The sequence below is a fragment of the Bombina bombina genome, chromosome 10, assembly GCF_027579735.1.
Source record: "Bombina bombina isolate aBomBom1 chromosome 10, aBomBom1.pri, whole genome shotgun sequence".
In the NCBI taxonomy this organism is placed as follows: Eukaryota; Metazoa; Chordata; class Amphibia; order Anura; family Bombinatoridae; genus Bombina; species Bombina bombina.
The window spans coordinates 41596429-41606282 of NC_069508.1; the positions used below are offsets into that span (position 1 = coordinate 41596429).

At 37.8% G+C, this 9854-nt stretch overlaps 1 long non-coding RNA gene across 1 annotated transcript; it reads right to left on the reverse strand.

Moving 5' to 3' along the window:
• Nucleotides 1-1518: 1518 nt before the first annotated feature.
• Nucleotides 1519-6239, reverse strand: LOC128641135 (uncharacterized). Its single transcript, XR_008399441.1, has 3 exons — nt 6127-6239; nt 2240-2340; nt 1519-1646 (listed from the first exon to the last, which is right to left on the reverse strand). It is a non-coding gene; the product is annotated as an uncharacterized LOC128641135 (long non-coding RNA).
• Nucleotides 6240-9854: the final 3615 nt, after the last annotated feature.

Genomic DNA, 9854 nt, shown 5'->3' on the forward strand with positions numbered 1-9854 from the left:
TATTGCTCTTGTGGCTGGCTGGTCAGGAGGACTCAGGAGGTGTGAGGGTGACAGTTCAGACGACCGTCGGTCAGTGCCAGTGAGTGGTGGGTCGGGTGGCTAATAACAGGAGTGTACTACTCCTCCTGTTATTAGCCACCCGACCCACCACTCACTGGCACTGACCGACGGTCGTCTGAGTGACCTGTCACCCTCACCTCCTCCTGAGTCCTGACCAGCCACAGTAACTGTAACAGAGAGGCAGAGTCCTCCAGTCCAGACCCAGTGAGACTGTGTGTTTTACTGTTGTTGTCTCACTCACCGCTCACGAGGACTGGACTGGAGTGTTAAGAGCTTTTTAAGCTGCTTAGTTTTTTCAGTTAACTTTTACTAAGTGCGCAACGCCGCCATGACTGTCACAGTGACAGTCATGGCGGCGTTGCGCACTTAGTCTCTGATGATTCCGATGATCACAGGCTCGCCTCACACAGCTTCCTTTGAAGTTTATTTACTTGAGTCTCGAGAACACTTAAAGAATTTCTCTCCTCCAATACCTCCATAATATCATAATTCAGGCTCTTCCACTCCCTTCCTTTTCCTCATCAAACTTGGAAGACAAGTGATGAGGAAAAGGACTGGAGTGGAAGAGCCTTGAAGTAGGTGATATTATGGAGGTATTGGAGGAGAGAAGTTCTTGAATTTCAAGTAAATAAACTTCCAAGGAAGCTGGAATGGAAAGAAGCTGAGTCAGAGTCCACAATTGCGGTAATTGACCAGGCAGCACAGCCGCAGTTTCCGGCTTCCAGGCCAGCAGGCTGCTGCAGGATTCCCTATCATTCTCCTTTTGTGTTGTTTTTCCCTTTTCCTCCCCCATTTATATATGCTCTCTGTGTATCTAACTATCTCTCCTTTTATCCCCCTCCTAACCCAAACGTCCAATGTCATGTTTCATCTGCTCCCACCTTCCACACTTCACTGCTTTTGCACTTTTTAATCTTTGCAGGTCCACACAGTAGCTTGTTATCTTTTACTCTGAAATGTCTGTATTCTTTCAGTTACCCCTCTGCTCAGACCAATCCCTCCCCTCTCTAGTCAATCATATTTCCACCACTAACTCCTATAATATGCTTGTTAGTTTTGCTATTATCTTATTGACCCTTATTGCTTAACTTGTTCTCTTTGGGCATACCATTTTCTATACTTCCCATTTCCCTTTACTTTAAGATACTGTTACCTTTACTGTTAAAATTTATTGTAAATTTCTACAACTCCTTTTCACTATCCCTTTCCCACTTCCCACTCTCTCCTTGAATATTGCCCTCTTACCTTTCAAACACACTTATCTCCAAGCCACTCTTACTCCTCTCCCTGCTTTTACACGTCCTACATACTACTTTATTATTCCTTCTAGTCACCATCATTCCAAGTTTCTCAGCCCCTTTCCACAACTACTCCCTCCAGGCTAACCCCAAGAGAATATATATATATACACACACATTAATTAGCCAATTGACTCAAAGTGATTTAAACATACCATTGAAATAACTGGGTGCAATTGTGTCTCCTCCACCAAACAGAAGAGAATCACTTTTAAAGCTCAGTGGGTCTATCTGACTGTCCCAAGAGTGGACCCCTGAACTTAAGGTATCCCAAGTAATCCCAGAGTCCTGTAGACAGAGGTAAGAGATTGAAGGATGGTAACAGTAGAGAGTAATACAGGCAACCTAAGTATAAATAACATACACTTAAGTTGTGTTTCTATACAACATCACTCCAGTCACTTGTGTAGAATTAACAGCTTTTAAAGGTTCATTCAAAGGCTAATTAATAGATATGGACACAAGCTCTAAACAGGCTGTCTGCTACTTGAAACTGCTTAGCCCTTCAACAAAAGACCATGCAACGATAAGCAGCATCAGCGTGGAGCCTCAACACTGAAAGGGGTAGTAGGAATGTGCTAAAAAAAAAAGATTGGAGAAAAGGGCTGAAACACAGGGAACAAATATGAGAAGGGAGATGAGATAATGAGAGAAATCCAATCAGCAGTGCTAGTCACATGACTCAGATGTGTAACTAGCACTACTGATCGTATCAGCAACGCTGCTCAGGACCAGCAATGGTCTGCGGGTCCTGAGTTGTACTTCTACTGGGCGGGGGTTAAGTACACAGTAGTGCCGGGTTGATAGTCTTAAAATGACATGCTCTAATGAATCAGAGAATGTCATTTTTCCACTATTATGGTTTTTTTAACATTTCTCACCTTGCTGGTCTTTGGTTCCATACTGTTCTCACTCAGACAGTGTAACATGTGTTCCTGATCCTCCAGTGAATATGGGTGGGAAAGGCTCTCCATAAACAAATCTGCAAGTAACAGCAGTGGTTTATTGTGAGTATAAACTGGCCTAACTGAATTGTTGCTCTACAGTCAGACAGGAACTGAGTGACATCCCAGCCCAGGCGCACTCGTAATTAGCCATTGTCATATATCACCCCCCATGGTCTGCCGCTGCCGCTCTACTGTGACTGAGTGTCAAGTCTAGAGGAGATTAGAAGAATTGAGAGACTGTGAGACAGACAGTCACAGCGCACACACAGTCACAGTGTCAGTGAAAGAGAGACTAAGGGAATAAGCTTTAGTTTAGACTCTGGACACAGAGACAGGTAGGTTATGGTATTATTGTATTATTGAAAAATAATAGTTTATACTGACACAGACAGGCAGCAGCCTCATCCTCTAATACATGACTCACTCACTCATAGGAATACTTTACTAGGAGGTTCTTTATTATAAAAGTAATTTTATAAAATGATGCATCATTTCACACAAAAAGTGACAGTCCACTTCCATGATGTTCCAACAGTTCCATCCATCATTAGGTAATGATTCCTTCCTTCTATTCAATATATTTAGTCTGTTGCACAATTTTTTTATTCTCCTTTAAAAAATTGGCATAAAAATACCTTTTTTATTTTTATGCCAATTTTTTAAAGGAGAATAAAAAAATTGTGCAACAGACTAAATATATTGAATAGAAGGAAGGAATCATTACCTAATGATGGATGGAACTGTTGGAACATCATGGAAGTGGACTGTCACTTTTTGTGTGAAATGATGCATCATTTTATAAAATTACTTTTATAATAAAGAACCTCCTAGTAAAGTATTCCTATGAGTGAGTGAGTCATGTATTAGAGGATGAGGCTGCTGCCTGTCTGTGTCAGTATAAACTATTATTTTTAAATAATACAATAATACCATAACCTACCTGTCTCTGTGTCCAGAGTCTAAACTAAAGCTTATTCCCTTAGTCTCTCTTTCACTGACACTGTGACTGTGTGTGCGCTGTGACTGTCTGTCTCACAGTCTCTCAATTCTTCTAATCTCCTCTAGACACAGTGTGATCCTGACGCTAACTAATGGTAAGGGCATGAGCTTTAAAATGACTAAGTAAGTTGAACATCAATAGTTTGCCAGGGCTGTACTGCTGTAAAGCAAAAAAAGCTTTATTGGTCAATGCATAGACAAAGCCTGTGTACACAGTGCGCAGAGAATACTTACTCTGTGTGTTTGTACTTAGATCTGCTCCTCTGATGCCCTGCATGTAGATCTAAACAGCCTTGTCTGGCATGCTATCAACCTTGTTATGTCCCTTTAATGAATGGTCTCCATGCAATAACATGGAAGATGATGAGACTGGGAACTTTGGATAGGCTGTTAGTGAATCAAATCTGTCTCTCTTGAAGAAGTGCAGAATTGGGTAGTAGGAGTTATATTAAAAGAGGTCTCATAGGCTGAAGTTGGACATTCTGGATATAACGGCATACATATCAGTGAGTTCAATTTAAATCATCTGTTTTTAATTTTGGGCTTTACATTGCATTAAGACACATATGCTCAGCCTGTGATCGGAATCATCAGAGACTCATGTCATCAAAATTGCAAAATATACCTGCTTGAATGTGTGTGTGGGAACAACAAGGTGACCTTATTAACACTATGAAATGGGGGAAAATAAATTAAAACATAACTTTTAATAATATGCAGATAATATCTGCATATGAAAAGTAATGTTTTAATTTTTTTTTTCCTCTTTCATATAGTGTTAATAATGTCACCTTGTTCCCACATACATATTCTTAATATGGCTTGAATATGTGTGTGGGAACAAGGTGACCTTATTAACACTGTATGAAAGTGGGGAAAAATAATGTAAAACATAACTTTTAATATGCAGTTCTCCCTCTCAGCGTGACCTAGGCCAGCCCAGTTGTGTGAGGAGTGAGTCGGTGACGGTCAGGAGGAGTCGGAGTGGACTGTCTGTGTTCTGTTGTGGAGTCGTGTGGAGCAGGAGTCAGTCGTGTCAGGTGTCAGCCGGAGTTGGACGTCAGGAGGACTAGGAGCCCAGCCGGAGCATAGCTACTAGCCAGGTAGGTGAGCTGAGGGCTGAGCTGAATCAATTCAAATCAATGCAGCAGTGAAATTGCTAGCTTGCTTGACTGTTGACTCTAGTGGCTGGTCAGGACTCAGGAGGTGGTGACAGGTCAGACCGTCGGTCAGTGCCAGTGAGTGGTGGGTGGGGTGGCTAACAGTACAGTAACAGAGAGGCAGAGTCCTCCAGACCCAGTGAGAGTAGTGTTACTGTGTGTTGTTGTTTAGTCAGTGTTAGAGATCATGACTCACTCACGAGGACTGGAGTGCTAAGAGCTTTAAGCTGCTTAGCTGCCGCTGCCTTAGTTTTTTAAGTTAGTTTACTAAGTGCGCAACGCCGCCATGACTGTCACAGTGACAGTCATGGCGGCGTTGCGCACTTAGTGTCTCTGATGATTCCGATCACAGGCTCGCCTCACACAGCTTCCTTGGAAGTTTATTTACTTGAGAACTTCAAGAACTTCTCTCCTCCAATACCTCCATAATATCACCTACTTCAAGGCTCTTCCACTCCCTTCCTTTTCCTCATCACTTGTCTTCCAAGTTCTATGGAACTTGGAAGACAAGTGATGAGGAAAAGGAAGGACGTAGCAAAATTGCAAAATATACCTGCTTGAATGTGTGTGTGGGAACAACAAGGTGACCTTATTAACACTATGAAATGGGGGAAAATAAATTAAAACATAACTTTTAATAATATGCAGATAATATCTGCATATGAAAAGTAATGTTTTAATGTTTTTTTTCCTCTTTCATATAGTGTTAATAATGTCACCTTGTTCCCACATACATATTCTTAATATGGCTTGAATATGTGTGTGGGAACAAGGTGACCTTATTAACACTGTATGAAAGTGGGGAAAAATAATGTAAAACATAACTTTTAATATGCAGATAAAGATTAAAACTGGAATCACTTTATTAAAAACACACTTAGGATTTATCATTAGGTATGTACTGTTGCATAGTAAAGGTAATAGTGTGCTTTAGGTGCTTGGTTAAATCACATAAAACTGACGTATTGCCATTTGGGTATAGCAAGTTAAGGTAAATAACATGAGATTGTCTAAATAGCAGAATTGACATTGACATTTCTGCTATTTAGACATTCTCATGTTATTTACATAAAATTGCTATACCCAAATGGCAATACGTCAGTTTTATGTTATTTAACCAAGCACCTAAAGCACACTATTACCTTTACTATGCAACAGTACATACCTAATGATAAATCCTAAGTGTGTTTTTAATAAAGTGATTCCAGTTTTAATCTTTATCTGCATATTAAGTTATGTTTTAATTTATTCCCCCCCCCCTTTCATATAGTGTTAATAAGGTCACCTTGTTCCCACACATATTCAAGGTATATTTGAAATTTTGAGACCTCCTCATTTTTTACTTAAAGGGACATTAAGCCACAAAATTTACTTTCATGATTCAGATAGAAAATACGATTTTAAACAACATTCCTATTTACTTCTATTATCTAATTTGCTTCATTCTTTTGTTAAAGAAATAGCAATACACATGGGTGAGCCAATCACATGAGGCAGCTAAGTGCAGATACCAATCAGAAGCTACTGAGCCTATCTAGATATACTTTTCAGGAAAGAATATCAAGAGAATGAAGCAAATTAGATAATAGAAGTAAATTAGAAAGTTATTAAAATGGTATTCTCCATCTGAGTCATGAAAGAAAAAAAATGGGTTCAATGTACCTTTAATCCCATGAGTGCTGTTAATGTAGTCCTTCCAATGTGTGTTTTATCTGACTGTTCTGTTCTGCTCTTTTCATGCTACGGAGAATAATGATACACGCATGAGGCCATAAGCATACAAAACAGCAAAGTCATTTTCAGAAGAGCTTGAGCTAAAAAAAATAAATAAATAAAAATCAATTTGTGCCAGTTTAGCATGTTTATATATAGACCCTCCCCATAGTGTTAATCAGTCACTTTAACAATGATTACCAATACAGCTCTGCAACTTCTGCAAGTACATTATGGCCCTGCAAAAAATACGCATGCAGCCCCCATCTGCTCTACCTACAGAAGATCATGCAATGCATGATAAACATGGCTATTATTTACAATGTGACGCTCCCATTGAGGTGAAGCAAACGTACAGTTGTTAAAAACAAAAAACTATACAATTGAGACATTATCTGTAAAAGATCCACCCTGTACATCAGTCTTTTGCTTAACTTGCAGTGTGAAGTGAAACTGCACTTTATTTAAATGTTTATGTGTTGTTCAAAAAATTAATGTTGAAAAATATGTGCTAGAATTTTGTTTGATATATGGTACCATGACCCATAAGGGGGTTTGTTTTTTCAACTACAAGATTCCAAATTTGTAAAAAATCACCCTGTAACTCTGTATATTTATAAAATGTTATAAAATGCACCCTAGCCCTGTGGTTTGTCAATCGTATAGTGACACTTGTGTATGTATCTGTCACACGACACTCCATTTGCATAGTCCAGGTACTTGGCACTCTAGGAGTTACATTAAAGGAGAACTGCTCAACTCCACCTACCCAAATATTTAATAAAATAACTCATATTCTAGTCTTTAGAACAGCACAAAAGACAGAACTCACACATTTTTATAATAATGTGTGAGTTCTGTGCTGTTCTAAAGACTAGAATATGAGTTATTAAATATTTGGGTAGGTGGACTTGAGCAGTTCTCCTTCAATGTAACTCCTAGAGTGCCAAGTAAGGTACCTGGACTATGCAAATGGAGTGTCATGTGACAGATACATAACTCACAATAGTCTAGATCGAATCCATAGATGCCCATATGGTTACCAAGCAGCTTTGATGTAAAAATGACATAATCACAAGTGTAGCATCACTTCAGACTCCAGCTAGGTAGAAACTTAGGTAAAGGGACAGTCTAGTCAAAATTAAACTTTCATGATTCAGATAGGGCATGCAATTTTAAACAACTTTCCAATTTACTTCTATTATCTAATTTGCTCAATTCTTTAGATATCCTTTGTTGAAGAAATAGCAATGTACATGTGTGAGCCAATCACACAAGGCCTTGATGTGCAGCAACTAATCAGCAGCTACTGAGCAAATCTAGATATGCTTTTCAGCAAGTGATATCAAGAGAATGAAGCAAATTAGATAATAGAAGTAAATTAGAAAGTTGTTTAAAATGACATGCTCTTTCTAAATCATGAAAGAAAAAAATTGGGTATCATGACCCTTTAAGGCATTAAATTCTCTGTTCTGTTCCATCACGTGTTTACTGAGCCCAACCGGTTGCATTCAATTCTGAAGAGCTTCATGTTTGTATTATTTTGCTAATGGGAATATTAACTAAATTAGCATTGCAAAGTAAACCAACAAACCATTGCTTTGTGTTTGGCCTAATGCCTTGTATTCTAACTTTCTTCCTAATCATTGACATTTTCAAAAGAAATGTGTTTTGGTTTTATTTTTTGTTTTTTTATTTTTTGTTTTTCTTGCTTACAAGAGAATGAGATACCATGAAATCAATCACATATAAATGCTGCAACAGGTGACAGTTATATGGTTTATGTGTCAGTGTCTATCTACTCTACAGTATTTATAGAATTCTAAAAACCCTGTGTGGTTAGCTATCACTATGAGATTTTCTGGTTTGTTGGTTTTTCTGTCACGCCTGGCAATTTAGAGTTTGATTGGAATTCTGTAATGTGAATATAAAAATGACATGCTGTAACAGTTTTTTAAAAGGTCAGATTCATGTCATACTGTTGTTTATTACTGATATGGAATGGATATGACTGCTAGATTATGCTTTTCTGTAAATAATATTCTTTGTAAAACTGTAAATAGTGCATTGTTTTGCCTAATCTGTATCACGTTTTAGTAATATGCACAGTTGCCCGCTGTAATTCTATGTCACCATATGTGTATTCCGACAGTGACCAGTTCATTTCAACAGTACGTTTAGAAGTTCAGGTTAGTGACTGTACTCAGAATCAGATTATGTGCATTGTTGATATCATATCATATAATATGTATACTATTTTCTGCTAAGTACCTTTTATTCACCTGATGATACAGCAGCAGCTACACGAGTGTATCATCAGGTGAATAAATAAAAGGTACTCAGCAGAAAATAGTCTACATATCACCAGTGCACATAATCTGATTCTGAGTACAGTCACTAACCTGAACTTCAAAATGTACTGTTGAAGTGAACTGGTAGTGGTAGGTCAGGTCTGAGAGTGCAATGGCAAAGATGAAAGATGAACTGGTCTGGTAGATCAGGTCTAATGAGAGTGCAATGGCAAAGATGAAAGATGTAGCAAATAAAAATAGGACTGATAAGTTTGCACAATTCAGATTCAGAAACATGCTATAATTATGCAAACTGATCATCAGTTGGATACAATATTGGGATGAAATGTCCCTTTAAACTTAATACCAGACTGTATGTGAGTCATGTATTGTCTTGTCTGTATATAATTATACTGTGTAAAAAATGTTTTCTTTTATCTTGGCTGCTGCTGTCATTTTTGGAGAATTGGTGTAGATTGTATTCTTTTTGATGTTTGTTTTTGTACTTGAGGTACAAATCTTTTAAAAAATTGTATTTGTTTTGCGGATTTGCTATTAAACCGCGCAGAGAGGTTAAACACATAATCAAAACTTTACTCTTAAGTCGGTTACCTCTTGGCTCACCTGATGTGTTCTGCTTGCTCCTAGTAGTGCATTTCTGTTCCTTCAACAAAGGATACTAACAGAATGAAGCAAATGTTATCAAATAAATTGTGAAGTAAGCATTGCTGCTCAGTCTGAATCATGAGCATACATGACTGTGTTTTGTGTCTTTTTAAGACTAGACTGATGTTATTGTTTAGCAACAAAACAGAAATGTCTTGTAATAACAAGTTGTTTACTGTTCCCTTTAAAGGCAGATACCTTCTTCGGTATTAATAAAGTTTAGAGGATAGAAAGCTAGATTTGTGTGCTTTTCTTTACCCCATAATAAGGTTATTTTAAAAAAATAAAAAAAATAAAAAATTGGGCGGTTTTGACGTTAGTGAAAATATATCTACTGAAACCTGTAAGTTCCCACTAAGCAATGTCATCTGCTATCTTATGTGACAGTCTACATATGTTTATCCATCTTAGTGTTTTTTACTGTGGTGTATTCAAATTCCTTTTGACCTTGACCTCGTGTTGTTGCGCATGCGTAGATAGCTATTCAGAATCTGACTGCCGTTTAAAAGATATCAGCTCCCATATCGCAATAAGGACAGGGCTACACTACACAGAGCATTTCTAGATGTTCTTTATCCAAAAAAACAAGTAAGTTGTTTGTTGTTTTTTACACAATATGTTTATTTTTAGATTTACTTTTATTAACTCTAGTTCTCTCCTTCTGATTTCTATTTTTTTTTTTTTTTTTTTCTCTGTTGCCAGGTGTTCTGTTCAGTATTC